This window comes from Rhinatrema bivittatum, chromosome 3 (assembly GCF_901001135.1).
Source record: "Rhinatrema bivittatum chromosome 3, aRhiBiv1.1, whole genome shotgun sequence".
Lineage (NCBI taxonomy): Eukaryota > Metazoa > Chordata > Amphibia > Gymnophiona > Rhinatrematidae > Rhinatrema > Rhinatrema bivittatum.
Genome location: NC_042617.1, coordinates 394,182,862 through 394,204,020, shown reverse-complemented (window position 1 = coordinate 394,204,020; position 21,159 = coordinate 394,182,862). Strand labels below are relative to the sequence as shown.

General features: G+C 43.0%; 1 protein-coding gene across 5 annotated transcripts in view; it reads left to right on the top strand.

The window, feature by feature from the left end:
• The window catches only part of COL19A1 (collagen type XIX alpha 1 chain), a 1,176,857-nt gene that overhangs the window by 227,522 nt on the left and 928,176 nt on the right, over positions 1-21,159 (top strand). The gene's annotated exons all lie outside the window — the stretch shown is intronic.

Genomic DNA, 21,159 nt, shown 5'->3' with positions numbered 1-21,159 from the left:
ACTTTTCCTCATTTGGAAAACTGACCATTTAGTCCTACCTTCTGTTTCCTGTTTTTTATCCAGTTGCCAATCCACAATAGGACACTGCCTCCAATCCCATGACCTCCCAATTTCCTGAGAAGTTTCTCATGAAGGACTTTGTCAAAAGCCTTCGCTATCACTCCATGGTGAGAAAGCATCCAGAGTACTATGTGCAAGTCTGGTCACCACATCTTATAAAAGAAATAGTTGAACTGGAAAAGGTACAGAGCAGGGTGACCAAAATGATAAAGGGCAAGTTGCTGCGGGAGACCCCTCCCGGGGCATATTACTACCAGCACAGCTCCTCTCCAACTTCATACTGGGATTCTTCATACAGAGAATATCACCTTCCTGGTTATCAAAAAGGATATCCACCCTATTGTCCTGGGGCTTCCCTGGTTGCAAAGCCATTCACCGCAATTCATTTGGGAATCCTTACAACTTTCTAAGTGGGGTTCACAATGCCATGACTTCTGTTTGGATCGAGCTCATATGCGGACCATGCTGACATATTCTCGAAGACAAAGGCCAAAGAATTATCTCCTCATAGGCCAGTTCCACTTGAGGGCGAGAGAAGGCAGGAGCCAACAGTACTGGCTGACGTGACTTTACCTCCCGAGCCTGCTGCTGCTGATGACAATCTATCCGACTGTCCAGGTCAATGAGTTCGTCTAAGGAGTCAGGTAATTCCCAGGCAGCCAGGGCTGGCACATCCATTAGGCGAACTTCGGCTGTCGCCTAGGGCGCAGAGCCGTAGAGGGCACCAAAGAGCAGCCATGTTGTGCCACAAACAGGGCCTATCCCGCTCATGGCAAAGAGAAATAGAGACTGTGTGCTTCTTAGGGCCACAGCCCTGAGAAGCACACAGTCAGTGCCAAAACAGGTGGGGGGGGGGGGCGTGACTGAGGGGGGCAGCACAAGGGTTACCTCGGGTGCCCAATACTCTTGCACTGGCCCTGCGGGCAGCTAATTCATTTTTTATTCGGAAGGATAATCCCTCCAGAAATATGCACCGAAGACTATCCTTCCTCCAATTTAGTTCAGTGGCTAAAGTCCTGAATTCAATGGTGTAGTCCATGCATGGGCGTGCCCCCTAGCAGAGATGTAGCAATCAGAAGGCACTTTTTTAACCTAGAAAGGAAAAAAGAAAATAATAAGTGAGAAAAAAAAGTTACATGATAAGAGAAATTGTCATTAGTGCCTACCAAGCATGAGAAAATTATTTTCTAACCTTCTTTAGGCCAGATGTGGACAACATTAATGCTTTTTGGCCCCTAGCTAGTCAGTTTTTCAGGATAACCCTAATGAATATGACTGGAATAGATTTGCATACAATTGAGGTAGTGTGCATGGTAAACTATCTTCTGCATATTCATTAGGGTTATCCTGAAAACACAGTCAATTAGGGGTCTTTGAAGACAGGCGTTACTCACCACTACTTCAGTCAAAAGTTGTCTAAATTAACTATGAGTTGAAGAAATGCCCAAGATATGAGACAAAATAACAGGGGAGGTTCTGAGGGAGTAAAAAACAGTTGATGTAGTCCCTGCTTCTAGAAGATACTGCAGCTGGGAAGTCCCATTCAGTATCTGGCAGATTGAAATCCTCTAGAATCAGCACCCTCCTTTCACAGCAATCCTGTGAATATCCTCCATTAAATCACTATCCATTTCCAGTTCAACAACCACTCTTCCTCCATTTCTTCTTTCCAGACGTAAAATAGGGGATCTTTCAGAAAGAAAGGTCCATGCAGCAGAACAAAATAATAGAGCCAGAAAGGAAGACAACTGGGCAGACTGTGTGGGCCAGGTGGTCTTTCTCTGCTCTCATTGACTATGTACTGTAGAAGGAGGCAGGCAGTTGTTTATCAAGGCTTGAGTGTGTTCTTGCTTAAGAGAGCCCAGGACAGCGACCCACATATGAAAAGGATGGAGCCAAGAACTACCCAATGTCTAATGCCTCCAGATGAGTACAGGACCAGCACTTTTAAACTACAGCCTGCCATCAGTGATGGGTTGGGCCAAAGGGGTGACCCAAAAGGGAAGTGCCCCCTTGAGTGCGTCTTCTGGAAATCTTCAGCTAATTATTGGATTATTGCAACAATGGGTGGATTTCTTTCCCTTTTTTCCGGCTTTGGTTATTTTTTTGTTGCTTCTTGTTACCAGCACTTTTGTCTTATTGTTAACCTGGCCAAGCCATGTGTCTGCGAAATTTGGCAATCATTCATATTGAATGTAGAAATAGAAGAATTTATTATGTAGGACTTATTTTAAAGGAAAGAAAGGTAGTCCTGGGTGTTGGAGGAGAAGTTAATATAATATTTTAATTCAATATGAGCCATATATGGGCTTTAGTCAAAATGGGGGAGTGAAGCATAAGGAAAAATATTGTAATTTATAATAATGAATGCTTATTTTCTTAAGGAGAAATGGCATCTTCTAAATAACTTAATAGTTCAAAATAAAGTTTATCTTCTCTGTATAATCAAAACTTTCTTGCAAGAGTCTGAGGGAGTTACATTATCACATCTGGCATCACCAGAGTATGTAGTATATCTTTAGCCACATATAGGAAAATATGGGAAAGGTATAGGGACTTTTTTAAACAATTTAACCCCTCATCTTCATCTATACTGAGTTGTCTAATACTATTTAATAGGGATGTGCAGAGCAAAATTTTATGTTCATATTTTTTATGTCCGAAAGGGGGTCCCACTTGCGGCCAATATGGACATAAAAAAAATCCAATGAGTTGGGTATATGTACATATGTGCAAAAAAAAAATTTAAACCCCCTCACCCTCCTTAATCCCCCCCCCCAGACTTACCACAACTCCCTGGTGATCGAGCGAGGAGTGAGGACGTCATTTCTGCAATCCTTGGCGAGAAGCATGTGACGTCGGTGGCACGTCGAGTGACGCGGCGTCACGTGATTCCCGGCTCGTTCGCGCCGGACGGCTCGTTCGGCCCAAAAAGAACTTTTGGCCAGCTTGGGGGGGCCTCCTGACCCCCCCAAGCTGGCCAAAAGTTCTTTTTGGGCCGAACGAGCCGTCCGGCGCGAACGAGCCGGGAATCACGTGACGCCGACGTCACGTGATTCCCGGCAAGTTCGCGCCGGACGGCTCGTTCGGCCCAAAAAGAACTTTTGGCCAGCTTGGGGAGGCCTCCTGACCCCCTCAAGCTGGCCAAAAGTTCTTTTTGGGCCGAACGAGCCGTCCGGCGCGAACTTGCCGGGAATCACGTGACGTCGCGTCTGAGTGACGCGGCGCCACGTGATTCCCGGCGAGTTTGCGCCGGACGGCTCGTTCGGCCCAAAAAGAACTTTTGGCCAGCTTGGGGGGGTCAGGAGGCCCCCCCAAGCTGGCCAAAAGTTCTTTTTGGGCCGAACGAGCCGTCCGGCGCGAACGAGCCGGGAATCACGTGACGCCGGCGTCACTCAACGTGCCGCCGACGTCACATGCTTCTCGCCAAGGATTGCAGAAATGGCGTCCTCACTCCTCGCTCCATCACCAGGGAGTTGTGGTAAGTCGGGGGGGGGGATTAAGGAGGGTGAGGGGGTTTATATTTTTATTTTGGCTCAACAATCGCGATTTCCCACATATCGAACATATCTATGTTCGATATGTGGGAAATCCGATCGTTTATGTCGAATCAATTTTTTAAGTAAAAAAAAAATATGAGTTGCGTTTTACTAATGCGGTCAATCCGAATGCACACCCCTACTATTTAAGATAGCTGCTGCCATTTAAGTGTAATTCTTTGTGGACCGTCCAGTCCATATCTGTCCTGCCCTCATCTCAGCTAATCAAGAGCATCCAGGTTTCTTTGCACAGGGAAGAGGACTGGAATGAAAATCTGATTTGTCTATTCACAGACACAAATGTCTTGTATTTCAAAGTAATTTCATTCCAATTCAATAAATTTTTCTTTCTCTTGAAGGACTCAAAATATTTCATGCAGGGAATGATTATAATATACTGTAGATAGCCCTACGATGAACAAATTACACATTTTATTTTGAAAAATATTAAACTAAAAGCAAACATGTTCCATTTTTTCTTATTTTGCAGTTTTCATATTTTCATTAATACTTCATGCCAATAAAGAATGTTGACTCTTAGAAAGTAGCTAACCTGTTAGGTTTCCCATGTAATGTATGAATTAGCACATTGATAATCATGGCAGACTAGAAATCTAGCAATGGCAATAAAAAATACCATTACAGTGCAATTTATTAGACTGCTCATTTTCTTTCTACATTTATTCTTGGCCATAAAACACAATAGTTACAATGATAATTTCAAAAATAGTCTGCATAAATACAATAATGGCCATTTTGATAGACGTTGGGTATCAATGATAAAAGCTCCAGTTTGTGTAAGGAAATAAAAAGTGGTTACCATAAACCAACATTCTTAATGTGTTCATAGTACAATGCACAGTATTTTTCTAACAACTGTACTTCTTTTATTTGAACGAGGAAATCAATATTGAGTACAATAAGCATGTACCTGGATTTAACTTTTTACCATTTGTGGCCAGGGAAGCTGGTGTTTTTATTGCTTTCATCTCCTAACTGGTCCCTTGCAACTCAACACTTTTTAATAATGTGCTCAAGCTGCAGTTTTCACAGGACTCAGCATTCAGAGATCACCCCTTCTGTGTTCTTTGAGATTCCATTAGCTGGTATGTTTCATCTGTGACAATTACAGGTGAAGTTTGGTTTGTAATTGACAGTATCTTTCCTTTCCTCTAAAAATACACTTTATCACCAATGCCATTTTTATTGTTGATCAAAGAGATCTCCATGCCTTGTGTTTTCCTTCTGTTAATGCATTAGATTCATAGATTACTTTTTATGTTTCCTCATATATAGCACTCTATCTTCATACGCTATGAAAAATATAGGTCCAGTGCAGTTCGTTTATAAAGTTATTTATTAGGCTGGTTGTTCTATTGCACAAAGGGAGAATCTATATGATGGAAACCCTCTAAAGATAAAAGGCCTCTGTCCAAATGATTCTTGGCATAATGGAATACTGCAGGAGTGACCAACGCTGATCCTTGAGAGCCATAAATAGGCCAGGTTATCAGGATATCCACAATGAATATGCATGAGATAGATTTGCAAGCACTGCCTCCATTGTATGCAAATCTATCTCATGCATATTCATTGTGGATATCCTGAACACTTACCCTGTTTGTAGCTCTTGAGGACCCAGAGTTGACCACTCCTGGAATACTATTTCTAGATAGCGACCTTAAAGAGGAAATTTTCAGAATGCCAACTTTGGGACATAGATACAGTTTGCCCCTGGACTTTGCACCATATTTCAAAGAGAAAGTAGATATGACTTGCACTTTGAAACTTGATTCAGGTGTAAAATACCCTCTGACTTCTCAATCTATGTTTTTTTGGTCAGGTAGATTTTCTATGGAAGATAAAGCACATTGACCAGAAAGTACAATCTATGCACATTGTTTTCCAATCCTACCTAAAGCCTACTCCTGGGAACTCCTCCCCTAAATGCAGCCATATGTACGCAGATTGTGGAATAGCCCACCTACCTTTGGTCAGATTGAGGAAGGACAGTTTGCTGACGGTCAATTTGTATGTATAAATTACTCTTCTTTTGCATTAATTGCTTTGAACATTGTATGCCCCTGTAGCAGGGGGCCTATGGTCCCTTCACCAGATCTATGCTCCTCCCCATGGGGGACATATTGAGAGAGGGAGAGTAGTGCGTAGACTGTAAAATTTGCTATGGCATTCCCTTCTCAGTGTGCAGTACAGCTTTGGAGAAAAAAAGCTCAAGAATTTTCTATTCGGTGGATTTTGGAGCTCAGACTGAGAGAGAGAGAAAGAGAGAGGTCCAGTCTCTCATATCTCCACAGGAGTTTGGAGCTTGAGACCTATTTCTTAAGAGTTCATATATTGAGTAAAGAGGTCCACAAAGAAAATTTGCTATGGTAATGCTTCTGATATTTTACTAAAAACAACTGTTCTTGGGGAATCCAGCAGAGGGGTAGAGAGTCTCTCTGCTCTGAGGGAGGAAGTCTCTCTCCCTGGTTTCATCTTTCTATGGGGAAGGAGTACACATATCAGAGTTCAAAGTGAACAAAGAGCTACACAGGACGTGTAAGAAGTGAGTGTCAGGCGCCTGTCCAGAGGAGTCCAGAATGTGAAGAGAAATGCCTTTCTGGTGCTCTATATCCAGTATTCTAGAAATCCAGGAGGGTAGGTGGAAAAGCATGTGTAGCAGAGAATCAAGCACTGGAAAAGCAGGTACCAAGAAAAATCCATCATCCATCCAGGGGATCCTTATACCCCAAAAGAATAGGAGTGAAGGGAGCCCAGGAGAGCAAGAGAGCAAGTATTCATAACCCCCTTGATGTATTCCAGTACCTGTTGTGAAGTATAAATGCCCAAAGACTATAAATTGTAACTTTCCTGACTATTTCAGCAAAATCTTTTAATTTTGGAACACCATAACTTTTTATCACATGTCTCCTTGGTTCACACCATCCAAACACCTTGGGCCCTGGAAGTTAAACCACACCCAAAGAAACCATACCAGGATTGCAGGACTAAGACAGTACTGAGCTCTGCTATTGAGTGCTCTGTTCCTCCCCCTGTCTCAGCTAATCATTGCATCAGAAACGGGGGAACACAAACAAAAACTAATAATAATGGACGGCAGCTAAGGCTAAAACCTCGGAGATTGGTGCCACTGCACACAAGTTTCACATTTGTGCTAACTTGATCATTATTCTTTGTATCTTAGACATATGATTAGATTTCTGAGTACACTAGGCAGTATGTCTGGTGAACACAGATAAAATGTAATCTATAAAATTGTACTGGTTTACCTATGTTTATAGTGGGAGAACATCCTTAATCCCCTTGAGGCAACCTTTCCATTTCATCTGACACTGATATAAGGGTGCAGCCTATAAGCTGCAAATTTTCATACCTTGGTTCCATTTAAGCCATGGATACTGAAGTTAACTGAGGGGGGGGGGGGGGGGGGGGGGATTTTGTACTACATAAAGCTATTGGAGAGTAGACATCCTAATTCCGACTATCCCACCCTGCCCAGTGAGTCATACAGCAATCCCTTGATTATGGAAGAGATTGGGGTTTTTTTTGCAATTTTTTCCATATATCACAATTGCTTATGTAGAGGACCTAAAGGATCGCTACTAAAAGAATTGTCCCATGTTAATAGAGGAAGAGAAATAGAACTTGGTTTGGTTATAGCTCTCCCATATGGGAGAAAGTGTTGGTGGCGTCCAACATTATAAATACCAAGGCACCATTTTAGGGTGTGGATTTTGAGTTGTGTATGGGATAGAAGACAATGTACCTTTGGTCCTCATAAAGAATCCAACTTTTAACCCTTTGAGTTGGAGAAAGAAGTTTTATCCACACTTCTTTCCTCATTTTGGAACTTGTTAATTATAACCTCTGCCTGAGTATCCAAGGGTCCTGGGACCTAGAAACATAGAAACATAGAAATGATGGCAGAAAAAAACCAGTGGTCCATCCAGTCTGCCCAGCAAGCTTCCCATGGTATAATCTCCCACGCTGTGCAAGTTACCCCCATGTATCATTCAGTGCTGTTTGACATGTTTTGCTTATGGACTTGGCTGTAGAAGCAGTCCTGTGTTTTTTCCCTTAAAGCTATGCAATCAATACCCTAGACTGTAAAAAAGTCATGGCTTGTGTTATACACTAAAAGGAGAGTAGAAGTCTCTCACAGAGAGAGATATTGGAAATCTTGCAGAGGAATGACTGTTTATTCCTGTGGGAGAAGGAGGAATATAGAGGAACCCATCCAGTGTTAACCACAATCATATCATCAGAATATTTAAGAAAGGAGTATGGAGGTACCAGCAGGGAAGTAAGGAGAAAGGAGAAAAAGTAATACTGAACAACTGGACCAAGGTATAACAAATGCGACTTACACTTATCTAAACTGAGAGTGACATCCTATCCATCAGTTTCTGGAAAGAAGCTTTAAAACTACCATATTAATTGGACAGGATCATGACTAAGAGAATTAACCTGTATCATCATAAAATAAATGGAAGTTTAAAGTCACAGATTTATTAGAAGAAGTAAAGCTGTAAATGGATTGTAAAAACATCAAGAACTTGTAACTGGATATTTACATCAGCTTTCCATCTTTAATAAGTTAAGTTGGAAACCATCAATTGCTTCCAGCGTGATTATTACTGCTGTATACAAAGACTGTCTTACAATGTTCAGAGCCTTGGAATAATGTCCACCAACTTCCCATTTCCGTCCCTTCCCTAGACAGGGAATCTTGGAACTCACAGTGGGCCTTAAGAACTGTGTGAGAAGTGTAAATATCATAAGCCTATTGAAATTAAAGGTGATCCTGGGGCTCTTTAGGGAGGTCTTCGGCTCTACTGTATATTAAAATTTATTTTTCTATTGACTTCCATTATAAAGCTGGGAAGGGTTCCTATGGAAAAAATTAGGCAAACAGTATTGAAAACAAAGAATTGTTTTATTTTTCATTCAGAAATGTATCAATTCCTTTCTGAGATGATTTTCCTTCTTCAGTCCTATCCTTATAGAAACACAGAAATGATGGCAGAAAAGGACCAAACGGTCCATCCAGTCTGCCCAGCAAGCTTATGGTAGCTCCAACCACACCATAGAGGTCTCCCCTATAATGGTAGTATCAGGCGTGTCATTTGCCTTGGCATACAAGTTACCCCCATACTTAGTTTTCCAAACTGTAAAAGTCAGGGCCCTTGTTGGCTACTGTCTGAGTCCAATTCCTCATTATCTCTTATCCCTTGATGTTGAAACAGAGAGCAGTGTTGGAGTTATATCACAAGTATAAGGATCATTGTTTAAGGATAGTAACAGCTGCATCAGCAAGTTACCCCATGCTTATTTGTTTTCCCAGATCATAAAGTTCAATACCCTTGCTGCATGCTGTCCAAAACTAATTCCCCTTTTCCTCTTTTTCCCCTGCCATTAAAGGAGAGCCACAATGAGTTTCATCAACAGTATGAAGGCTTATTGGTTAAGGGTAGTAATCGCCACACCAGCAAGTTACCCCTATATGCTTTTTTCCTCATTTCCATGCTCTAGCTTTTAGGGATCCACATTGTTTATCCCATGAACTTTTGAAATCTTTCACCATTTTAGTTTTCACCACCTCCTCTGGAAGAGAATTCCAGGTATCCACCACCCTCTCCAAGAAGAAATATTTCCTGACATTGGTTCTGTGTCGTCCTCCCTGGAGTTTCATTTCGTGACCCCTAGTTCTACTGATTTCTTTCCAACAGAAAAGGTTTATCAAATGTGCATCATTAAAATCTTTCAGGTATATAAAGATCTGTAACATATTTCCCCTGCACCTTCTCTCCTCCAGAGTATACATATTTAGGTATTTTAACCTCTCCTCATAAGTCATTTGATGGAGACCACCCATCCTTTTGATCATCTGTCTCTTTATGTAGATGTCTAACCTACTCATAAGAAAAGCTATACAAAATAGATGAGATTTTAAAAGGGTGTGAAAGTTGGACAGAGATATAGCATTTTGAATATCAAAAGGTGAAGGAGGATGGTTCCAGTGGAGAGTAGCTAAAAGTGAAGAGCAGTATAGTATTTCTTGAATAAACCATTTTGGGAATGTAAGCATAATAACAACCATTACAAAAGACACATGCTCACATCATCCTCATCTGTTCCAAAAGAAGTTCATCCGGTTCTTAGATACTGGAAAAGATATGGATAGCTAGCTTAGAATATTTTGAAAATACATTTTTCATTCCCCGGTCTGAGTGTATTTTAGTGTGCCAAAAGTCTTATCCTGAGTTAAATGTCATGCCATTGTTGATCTTAGAAAAATACATCTACATTATAGTCTAGCAGTGGATGAGGTGATTGCTAACAAATTATTATTTGTTACCATTCCTTAAGAGAAGAGTAAGGCCAATTGTTTGAAGTCATATTAAAAACAATAACTGGGCAGCCCGGACACCCATGGGCTCCTATCCACCTTCACCCCAGTCTCGCTTGCTTCCCCACTTACACACAAAGAAAATGCAACACAGAATTCGGATACAAAGGCTGCAGCCATTTATTAGAATCCCTAACATGGGAGTCTAATTAAGAGCCAAGTCCATTCAATAATGTTTACAAAATTGCAGCTGGGCAGGTGTTGGTACTCTATCATCCACCCAAGTGGAACCACGGGGTCTTATGCCAAGCGATACCCCGGAACAGGCATCATGACCGCCAAGAACTGGATGGGATCACGGCTTGGACTTCCACAAAGCAAGTCTGCTGCCGTTTCCCATTCACTGGAGGGGATCCAGCCCGGCCGCCACAAAGCTAGCCCTGCCAGAGCTCCTCCTCATGTAACAGCCTCAATCCATCAAGGCCCTGAGTGCGGGCCCGACATCGATCATCCATGTCAAATGGGTGAGGGCCCCTAGGCCTCTCACATACATATCGGCACCTCCCAGCTTTCTTCTAATGCTTCTGTATTTACAAAACAAATCAGAGGTCAAAAGGCAAACTTTATGCCAAACTATAATTTTATTATTCCCAAACCTTATTACAATAATCGTTTACAAGAATTGTTTTAAGCAATGGTAGACCACTCTCCTATCCTATAAATACCCATTACCTTCCATAGCTAAAAATATCACACTCACTCTTGCTTTACCCTACAATCATCACAATCATACCATACATGTATCTCACACACCTGTGCATTCATCAATATATAAAACCTTTTGTTACAATGAAAATACTCTTATATATCTCTCAAGCAACATAATCCTATAAACGGATGTTCTTTTTATCAGAATTCTCCCTTTCCAGAAGGGAACACAATATTATAAACAGATGTTCTTCTTGTGCCAGTCCAGTCCAGTGGGAGATATAAAGTGAATTTTCATTGTAAAAATCACATTCTTCTGGAAAGGGAGAATTCTGATAAAAAGAACATCCGTTGATAGGATTATGTTGCTTGAGAGATATATAAGAGTATTTTCATTGTAACAAAAGGTTTTATATATTGATGAATGCACGGGTGTGTGAGATACATGTATGGAATGATTGTGACGATTGTAGGGTAACGCAAGAATGAATGTGATATTATTTTTAGCTATGGAAGGTAATGGATATTTATAGGATAGGAGAGTGGTCTACCATTGCTTAAAACAAGTCTTGTAAACGATTATTGTAATAGGGTTTGGGAATAATAAAATTATAGTTTGGCATAAAGTTTGCCTTTTGACCTCAGATTTGTTAGGTATTGTTCACTGAGGTTTCAGAGGATGTGCATGTAGTTGTCTATCTGTATTTACAAAGGCATTCCAGACTCAATCGCTGCCACAATGGATTAACAGATAAGTGTAAACCCACTATCTAACAAAATTATCAAAGTACACAAGGGGGGGACGAGACGGGTGGAGAAACAGTACCGCTTGGGGGCCAAGAAGGAAAGAGGCTGCCTCGAGGGTGTTGGTGGGATTTAAATCGCCCGCAGGCCATCTCCCCGTGATGTTAGTGATGGGTATTTCCCCCTCGGCCAATCAAGTGGACTGGCATCAGGGCGTGGCTTGATGATGTCACCACCCCCAACGCTGAGCTAACCAGGGGGAAGCACTGTCATCAGGGTGCCACAGCACCATTGAACTCCATGGTGCCGATGACACAAGGCAGGCGTCATTCTTGTCAGCATGCGGAGGGGAATGGGGGTCGAACCCCTCCCCTCCTGATAGCTCAAGTACATTGTGGGATGAGGCAGAGGTGGTCGCCATCATGTTGCCTAGTGAAGGAATGTTCTGAAGGTCTCAAAATAAGCGTAGGAGACCAAGCATCCCATTGGCAAACACTTGTCATAGTAAAAGCCACCCTTAAATTGGAAGCTGAAAAAATTGAAACTGCTCGGGTATACTGGGAGCAGCCTAAATGCAGATTCAATGTCTGCTTTGGCCATTGCCCTGACCACAGGATCTTAGTGAAGCCAATGCAGTGTTGAAGGATGAATATTGCACTGAGCAGTATTCTGTGGGGATATGGTCATTCATGAAGGCTCCGATTGGATGAGAAAAGTTATGTATGAGCCTATATTTTACAGGCTCCTTCTTGGAAACAACTACTAGAGGGGAGAGCACCAGGTTCTCTAAGGGAGGCTCAGTGAACAGGCTAGCTATGCGCCCTAGCTGAACCTCCTTTTTGAGTTTCTCTTATATGATGTCAGCCAGAATGCGAGCTGAAGGTTCATTGGCCACCTTAGCGGATTGTGGCTGACCAGTGTGAGGATTAAGGAAACCCTCTCGGAAACTGCTCAGTACAGTATTTGCCGAGGCCCTACTGGGATAGCGAGCAAACCAGGGAAGTGTCGCTTGCCACCTCACTGGGGTTGGGGCTAAGGGGTGTTCATTTCCCTCACTTATCGCTGCATAGACATTTGTTGGCCTGTTGTGGTGTGGTGCATTGGCTGCAGATGTGTTTAAATCTGCGATCTCTCATGGAACAGGCACCACAGTTGAATTTCCAGCATTTGCTGCTCTTGCTTGTGTGCGCTTGGCTTGTCAGCCGTGCACCGGCTCTCTATGAAAGGGCCGAGAACTGGCCTTAGTGTCCATGACCCAGGTAGACATTTTTGGGAGCCAAATGCCAACGTCATGTCTTCTTCACGACATGGCAGAGCTACTAGCCTTTCTCTCGTGGAAGGCTTTGTCATAGCCACTGTATTCTTTGTATGCACCCAGGATAGTGTCAAAGTAAGATAGCATAGGCTGAATGGCAGCAGGCTCAGAACCCACCACAAATGAGTGAAGACACACACCCAATTAATGATCTCTTTTAGCATAGGCTTGGCTACTTCGAGCTCCTTTCTCCTCTCCTGCTTGGTCTGGCCCCACCTCCTATGTCCTTCCATCAAGTGGAACAAATCAATGTAGTGCCTGTGTCAGTTGCGACATCTGAGGGGCTTAGGCACCAGCTCCCACTGTGTTCTGATTCCGACAGCTTGCGGGGATGGATGGCATCCTCCCTCTCCTGCCCACAAGACACAGGGGCGGAACCCGAACTACGGGAGGAAGAGGAGAATGAGCTTGAAGAGCTGCTAAGTGAGGAAGAGGAAGACTACGACTATCTGTGTCTAGTTTGCTTGCGCCTTTCCCTGCCTGCATGCTCTTTTGGGCAACTTCTATGCCATGTTAATGAGGCTTACCCTGCTCCTCATCTGGCTGTGCCGACGGTGACAGGGTCCTTGGTGGCGGCTTCAGCAGCAGGGATCTGTGAATGGCGATGCTGTGATGGGACTCTGCTGAATGCACTGATGAGGAACGTTGTCTTTCTGTGCATCACCATTTCCCCTTCTCTGTGGGTCATCCAGAGGCGCTGCTGGCCTCTCGTCATGACCATGGCTATCTCTGTATTGATTGGGTAAACAACTACACCCATAGAATTCCTGACCCCATTCAGGATAAGATGAGAGATCCTGGTAGAGTACAGTGGAGATCGGAATGCAGGCGGGGAATAGCGAGGCCAACTGTCCCACCTGGGCCGTGGGTTGATCTCATAAGGCCTTTATCCCCAGTAATGCGAGGCACCAGCTGGGTCCCCAAAGGGGCTACGGTCATAGGAGGACCAGTGGTATGGACGGTGCCAAGGGCCAGGGATGGAGTGGAAACACTCAGATAGTGAGTGTAAAGCCATCCAGGATGGGGACATGTACCACCTCCGCTAAGGTGGGAGTTCCTGGTGCTGGGCTCGCGAGGAAATGCTGCAGCATGTTCAGCACGACCCACAGGGCTTTGCGCACCTGCATCAGGTAATGCATTAGTAAAGATAGGTGGGATGACTTGCGTCTGGATGGCTGCTCTATCCTTGATTTCCTCGGGAGCGAGCTGTGTGATTTCGGTGCTGACGGCACTGGTGCCACTGCTGCTACCCTCTAATGCTTTTCCTCCATGGCCCCCATTTTTTGCCAAATTATCCGAATTATGCTTTCCATTAGGGATCTTTTGGGCCCCTGCCCCACGCTTTGCAGTTCCTTTGATGGAAACCTTTGCTCCTTGAGGCGGCCCGGATGCTCTACCTCCTCCCCGATGGCTTCTAGCTCCCCTGCAGTCAGAAATGCCAGTGGGTGGGAGGACCACAGGGTCGGAACCAGCGGTTTCTGCACCAGTGGGCACCTTGGGGACGGAGGTACCTAAAATCCACACAGCGCACAGTGTGAGGCCTGCCGAGCTACAGCTGAATCTGACTCCTCAGGGACATCCATACAAATGTTGGCAGCACCTCCTAAAGAGAGAAATATCAGATGAATCACGAGCCATTTAAAGTAGAATAAAAGAATAAAAAACGTTTTTTTGTTTTGGAGCAGTGGGAACCAGCTGAAGCATGCTCTAAATTCAGGGCCCAGAGGCAGAATAGCCTCAGGACCCGACATAAAGTACCCCCGGAAAGGCACAACAGCTCAGACTTCCTTGATGGAAGTTATTCAATTATAAAGAGCTTCTTATGCAAGGTTAATAAATTTAAAAGGGCTCTTTCTGCCAAGGAATCCCCCCTTTTTTTTTTATCAAAGAGAGGGACTCACCGATAGGCGGATCCAATTTGGAAGCTGTGGAATCTGAAATGGTTCCACTCGGAGGCTAAGGAGGAAAGAGGCTGTCTTGAGGGTACCAGTGGGATTTAAATCGCCTGCTGGACACCTCCCCCCCGACATCAGCGACGGGCTCCCCCCTCAGCCATTCAGGTGGTCCGGCGTCGGGGCACACTTTGATGATGTCACTGCCCCCGATACTGGGCCAGTTAGGGGGAAGCACCATCATCAAGGCACTGCAGCGCCGAGGCACCCCATAGCGCTGGTTGACACTAGGCCGGTACCATTCTTGTCGGCATGCGGAGGGGAAGGGGGAGAACCTTTCCCCTCCCAACAGCTCAGGTACGTCGCGGGATGTGGCGGGGGCGGCCGCCAGCATGGGTGCATTGGGGCCTGGTTATTTGCGGCACCCTCACATCCATACTGGGGAGGCCACCCATGATTTGGTGGTAGTGGTTCCCAAATTGTGTGTTTTTACTTTCTAATGGGACTTGGAAAAGTTGTTGCTGGATAATAAGATGAAAAATAAAAAATATACAGCTTGAGAGTAAGAAAGCAGTTTGTAAATTAATTTAAAGTTATGACATCACATGTACAGAATGAAAATAGTGAAAAGCAATTAAAACATGCAAATGTATGCTAATTCTGCAGTGGGATAAAGATTGATTTTGAAGTCTCATAACAAACAAACTACCCATATTCTTTTACAACATCTAATTTAATTATATGCTACAATATGTTAATAAAGTTAAAGACTTGGGATTGTCTCTAAGGTTTTTATTCATAGACAAAAATTAGGATTGATTTCTAAGGAAATATTGCCCCTTGTTTTATCTTCATTAACTGTTAAAAGTAATTTTCTAAGACCACATATGCAACACCAATTTGAATTATTTTCTTTATTATTTTGTTGGGTGTAGTTTCTCTAAATTGTTTCCCCTCTTTTCTTCTGGTGCTATGGAATTACAGTTTAATCATAACTGGGCTGCTATTTGGCAACATAAGCCTTCATTCACTATTAATTACCCAATAATTTCTTTACCCCTATTTTATATCCCCTCCCAAATCATTTACTCCAGTCATTGGAGAGAAAGTCCTCAGGAATACAGGAATTGAACTCAAGGTTTTCAAAGTACAATACACAGTATTACTACAGATCCACTAGGCTGGCTCCTAGCTATCGTTAGAGAGTCTACTTTTAAGTAGCCTAAGTCACCAACATCGTGTTCATGTGGAGGGCCATATTCAGATGCAATTTGGATAGCAAAGTTAGGCCTAGATTCATCATTTTGACATAAATATAGCAAAAATAATGCCTGCAATAAAAAAAGGCCTTGGTTAGGTTAATTTTCCGGGTGCTGCATTGCATAGTTATTTTACTGCAATGTGTGTTAAATTTATCACACCTGTGATACTGACTAGACAGACTTTTATCACAATTGGCATTTGGGGCTGCTGGGGAGGGAGTGAGTGAGCGAGAGAGAGAGAGAGAGAGAGAGAGAGAGAGAGAGAGAGAGAGAGAGAGAGAGAGAGAGAGAACCTCTATAGAGAAGCCCAAAAAAGTTAATTATTTATACCTGTGTAAGAGGGGGCACTAGTAACTCGAGGTGAGGTTCAGGGAGGTGAGTTGGGTTACAGGAAGCAGTTTTACATCTACAGTCATATGCACGAACAGCACGGTTACCATCAGCGAAGATTTAATGTGATTTGGAGCGATGAAAGATGAAAGAAGAGTAGATTTGTATCATGTGCTTGCACTCTAAGCAATGTAGAGAGAACATGGAAGAAATCTATTCTTCTTTCTCCTTTCATCGCTCCAAATCACATTAAATCTTCGCCGATGGTAACCGTGCTGTTCGTACAAATGACTGTGCAAATGACTGTGCAAATGACTGTGTAAAACTGCCCGCCAAAACTCAACTCACCCCACAAACCTTACTCCAAGTTCATAATGCCCCCTCTTACAGTGGTATAAAAAGTTCAGATATAAGTAAGCTTCCACAGAGGTACGTGCTCTCTCTCTCTCTCTCCTGAACTGCAATGAAAATGTTTTTGGCTTTTATCGCACAGCTAATGCAGGCACAATACACAGGAAAAAAGTGTAGTTATTTCCTGCATTACTCTAATGCATGCCATACTAACTGACCCTTATTTCCATAAACTCCTCTCAAACCCCTCCCACTTGAATACAAATGAAATATTTGCATATGTGATATGGTATTTATCATGGGAGTTAAGGCCCTAATGTGATTTGATAAATGACCCTCTTAGCTGGCTAACTCAGCTCCTCCCAGTTATTCCCCTGAAATGCCCCTAATTTATACGGCTAAATTCTAGCTGTCTAACTTATTGGCCAGCTAGAATTTAGTTGTATATTTTATTTATTTATTTATTTATTTATTTATTTATTTATTTATTTAAGGCTTTTATATACCGACTTTCTTGATACAGATCAAATCAACTTGGTTTACATTGAACTAAGCAGAACTATAACCAACAGTTCAACAAGTGACATTTTGAAGGAGCATAAAAGTTACATTATAACAAGGTTGCCTTAACTGGGAGAAGGAAAAAAAGAGGGGGAGAACGAAAGATAAATTAATATACAATAAATTACTATATACAATGGAGTATGGGAGGGAGGCAGGGGCCTCATGATGATTTGTGAGCAAGATAGCGTTTGTTTATTTACATAAGCGATATGATAATTCTAAATCAGGCTTATTTACATAAGCGAAATGTTTATTTACATAAGCGGTATGATAATTCTAAATCAGGCTGTTGGGCTAGTGGTTGGGAAGGCTCGGCAGAACAGCCATGTCTTTAGTTTCTTTTTGAAAGTTAGTAGACAGGATTCCTGCCTGAGGTCCGGAGGTATGGCGTTCCAGATGGAGGGTCCAGTGATAGAGAATGTCCTGTCTCTGATGTTTGAGTGGTGTACAATTTTGATTGGGGGAACATGTAGGGATCCCTTGTAGGCATCTCTTAAGGGTCTGGTCGTCGAGTGCAATTTGAGAGGGTGTGAAAGATCTAATGGAGTCTGATGGTGAATATTTTTGTGGATGATTGTCAATGATTTATGAAGGATCCTGAAGTTTACTGGGAGCCAGTGAAGATCTTTTAGGATGGGGGAGATATGCGCTCTCCGATTAGTGTTTGTTAAAATTCTCGCCGCTGCGTTTTGGAGCAACTGGAGAGGTTTTAAAGTAGAAGTCGGTAGACCTTGCAAGATGGAGTTGCAGTAGTCTATTTTGGAGAAAAGAATGGCTTGAAGGACAGATCTGAAATCGTAATGGAATAGGAGCGGTTTGAGATTTTTGAGTACTTGTAGCTTGTAGAAGCACTCCCTTGTTGTATGTTTTATGAACTGCTTTAAGTTCAAATGACTATCTATTATAACACCAAGATCTCGGGCGTGGGAAATTTGTATGTTAGGATACAGCTGGTTATGAAAGGGACTGCCTTCTGGGGTGATTAGCAGTAGTTCAGTCTTGGAAGTGTTGAGCACCAGGTTAATGCTTGAAAGGTGGTGATTGTTTGTAAATGGGAGTTCCATAATTTGAGTGTTGAGTCCAGTGACCTAGATATGGGGATTAAAATTTGAACGTCGTCGACATATATATAGAACTTAAGATTTAGATTTGAGAGGACATGGCAGAGAGGGAGTATATAGATGTTAAACAAGGTGGGCGATAAGGAGGAGCCTTGAGGAACTCCGAATGGGGCGTTAGTATGAGAGGATTCCTTGTTATTGATTTTAACCTTATAGCCTCTGTTGCTAAGGAAGGAGTCGAACCATTTGAGAGCTGATCCTGCAATACCTATATCTGATAGCCGGTTTAGTAGGGTATTGTGATTTACAGTATCGAAAGCTGCGGAGATGTCAAGAAGGGCTAGAAGGAATGATTGGCCTTTGTCAAAACCGATGTAAATTTGATCAAGGAGTGAGATGAGGAGGGTTTCAGTATTGTGATCTTTTTGGAAACCATATTGTGACGGGTGTAGAATATTATGGTCCTCCAGGTAGTCTGAAAGCTGCTTATTAACAATTTTCTCCATGATCTTGGCTATAAACGAGAGATTTGAAATGGTGCGGTAGTTGTTGAGGTCATCCGGATCCAGGTTAGGTTTTTTGAGAATGGGTTTAAGTGTAGCTGATTTGAGAGCATCTGGGAATAATCCTTGTGAGAGGGAACAGTTGATAATATCAGCTAGATATTTGGAGATGTATTCTGGTATGAGAATCAGGAGTTTGGAGGGTATTTGGTCCAGTGGGTGAGACGAAGGTTTCATTCTTTTTATCAGATTTTCCACCTCTATAGTGTGGGTAGGATCAAAGGATTCCAGGCTGATATATGCACACAAATATTAATTTAGCTGGCTAACTTCTGAGTTATAGTCAAATCTAGAGCTGAGTTAGCCATCTAAATACTTTTGAATATGGACCTCATGAAGAATTATGCTACTATTTTATAAATTGTGTGGTGGGAGATGCACAATTTATAAAATACAATTTCTGCCCCAAAAGTATGTACATATATTTCTATACACATATGTTTCAGTAAGCATTTATATTTATAATAAAGGAAAACACATACAGGTAGATTTTAATAGGACACCTATAAGTGCATGCAAAGATGCATGCTGTTTTATGGGTGGGAGAGGGAGAAGGAGAGCCTCTTTTTAAGGCTCAGCCTGATACTCTATATATGGACCATTTTAAGGGGGCACTTTGATTCAGAGTGAGTTTTTGGGAGGTGGGTTGGGGTTTGGGGGGTGGGGGGTGGTGTTACAGACACATTCAGAGGTATTCCTTGTAAAATTGACATCATTAAAGAATTTTAGACCTTATAAGCAACGAAAATTCTAACAAGAAGAATTGATTTGTATACTGCAGTCTCTGCTAGCTACTTTGTACAAATCAACAGAAGGGGGAAAGAACTCCAAGGTAACTGGAAAGACTGTGGATACTGGATATTGGCATCAAAGGTTGCATGTATAGCCTAAGACTCTGTAGAGGGACAAAGGGGTACCAGCATTGGCAGAATTTCTCCAAGTGGCTGTGAAAGGAGCAAAGAAGCGTAAAAAGTGGAAGAACACCCTAATGTTCCAAAAGAGGGCACCAGCAACAGTGACATGATGGTATCTCAAGTGGATAACTGGCACCTAAAGTGGCATCAGCATCCTAAGGCAGCATGAAGAGGGAACGAAGCAGAAAAAGTGGTAGAAAAATCCCCAAGGCAGGCACTAATATAGAGGCCAAGCAACACAAAGAGTGGCTTTAAGAGTTCAAAGCAACATGAGAGTTGCAAAACTGTCCTCCCCCCCCCCCCCCCCCCCCCCCCGGCAAGGTGTTAGGTCTGGGCTACGACAGTAAGGAATTCAAAAAAGAGCTAATTATTTTTCCATTCAATAAATCCAGCCAAAAAACAAAGGAAAAACAAAATATCATTTAACTGTGCTCATAAAGAATTTTTTCAAAATGTATTTGTAGTGATAAATTGACCGTATCGGCAAGCCTGGCGACGCACACCCTTAATTGTTTTAGCGGGAGCCGTCCGGACTTCTCATCATTTACGGTCAAAAGATTTATCACGTTAGTTTTTACTTATATTTTTTATCAATTTGACATTTTTACGTTTTTTTGCATTTTCAATGTTTTTAATATATCCAAGGCAATTATTTAGTATGTCCAAAGGACAAGGAGAATAGGCTCGACACCTGGCCGATGTTTCGCTTCTGCTTCTTCAGGAGCATTGCATTTACTTATAGTATCTCCCGTCAGTATTTATTTCACCGGGAGCGTACTGAAACAATTTTTGCCCGCCAACTTTAAAAGCGGTTTCTTCTCATATACCCGCCAAATTTATAGGCGGTCTCTTCTCATTTTAATTGCCCAGAAGTATCCTTCATCATGGACGTGCACCGTCTCGACTCGCTTTCAGAACTGCAGGGAATAGCAGTTATATGAGAAGAATTTGAGGCAGGCTGAAGCAGGAGTAGTCAGAGACAAGCCAGGGGTCAAGGCGGGCAGCTGAGGTGTGAGACAAGAAGGCAGGCCAGTGGTCAGGGCAGGCAGTAGACAGACGAAGCCAGAAGACAAACCAGAGATCAAGACAGGCAGCCGGCGAAGAATATCAGAAGCCGGGCTGAGGTCAAACCAGAGGATCAAGCAGTCAGGAAGGCAGAAACACAGGAACTAAGCTGGAATAGGCAGGCAGGCAGGAACACAGGGACGGAGCTGGAACTAACAGGCAGGCAGGAACACAGGAACAGCAACTAGCGCTCGAAGAGTAGACTTGTTGCCAAGGCAAGGCATGAAGATCTCTGGGACTCTTACATAATCCCCAGCTGATGATGTGCGCTTTGGGGCCAGGCCGAGGTTTCCCGCTGCGGCCCCTTTAAATATCGCTGAGGTGGACGCACATGCGCCAAAGGGGCGGGGAAGTCCGAGAATGCAGATGGCGTCTCCCTCATGGGGAGGATGCCGAAAGAAGCCCCCAATGCGGCCCAGGG